Source organism: Neopelma chrysocephalum, unplaced genomic scaffold (genome assembly GCF_003984885.1).
Source record: "Neopelma chrysocephalum unplaced genomic scaffold, ASM398488v2 Primary Assembly neopelma1_77136, whole genome shotgun sequence".
Lineage (NCBI taxonomy): Eukaryota > Metazoa > Chordata > Aves > Passeriformes > Pipridae > Neopelma > Neopelma chrysocephalum.
The window spans coordinates 1-912 of NW_020910142.1; the positions used below are offsets into that span (position 1 = coordinate 1).

General features: G+C 65.4%; 1 long non-coding RNA gene across 1 annotated transcript; it reads right to left on the reverse strand.

Moving 5' to 3' along the window:
- LOC113979385 lies at window positions 1-622 on the reverse strand. The gene is made up of 3 exons (XR_003537852.1): window positions 519-622; window positions 325-374; window positions 1-59 (listed from the first exon to the last, which is right to left on the reverse strand). It is a non-coding gene; the product is annotated as an uncharacterized LOC113979385 (long non-coding RNA).
- Between the last annotated feature and the right edge of the window lie 290 nt (window positions 623-912).

Here is a 912-nt window from a genome sequence, read left to right on the forward strand (position 1 = left end):
CAGTCGCTCTCGGTGGCCAAACAGCGAATCCACTTGCCCAGCTGGGGGCGGCTGCACTCCTGCAACCAGTACGGACCAGTAAGGACCAGTACGGACTGGTTCAGACCAGTACGGACCAGTCCAGACCAGTACTGACCAGTACGGACCAGTACTGACCAGTATGGACCCGCATTGACCAGTACAAGCCCCTCCCAGTCCCCCCCAATCCCCTCCCAGTCCCTCCCAGTCCCCCTCAATCCCCTCCCAGTCTCTCCCAGTCCCCCCCAATCCCCTCCCAGTCCCTCCCAGTCCCTCCCAGTCCGTCCCAGTGCTCCCAGTCCTCACCGGGTACTTGTGCACCTCGATCAGCTGCACTTGGGAGCCGCTCCGCAGATCTGGGGGGGGGGGAATTTGGGGGGGATTTTTTTGGGGGGTCCCGGGGGGGGAATTTTGGGGTCTGGGGGGGGGATTTGGGGGCATTTGAGGGTCCCAGGGTGGGTTCAGGGGGTATTTTGGGGTTTTTTGGGGGGGGGTCTCACCCCAAATCCGGACGGTCCCGTCCTCCCCCCCCGAGAGGATCTGCGGGAGCTGCTCCCGAAGGGCCACGACGTGAACCAGGTCCTGGTGCCCCCTCAGCTCGTGCTGGGGGGGGGAAAATGGGGGTCACAGGGGGGTCACCCCCAAACAGGGGATCCCCCAAACCCCCCTGGGACCCCCCAAACCCCCAGAGACCCCCCAAAACCCCCCGGGACCCCTCAAACCCCCCAGAGCCCCCCGGGACCCCCCCAAAACCCTCCTGGTGCCCCCTCAGCTCGTGCTGGGGGGGAAAAATGGGGGTCACAGGGGGGTCACCCCCCCTAAAGGAACCCCCCAAACTCCCCTGGGACCCCCAAAACCCCCCCAAATATCCCAGACCCCCCTCAGAACCCCCAA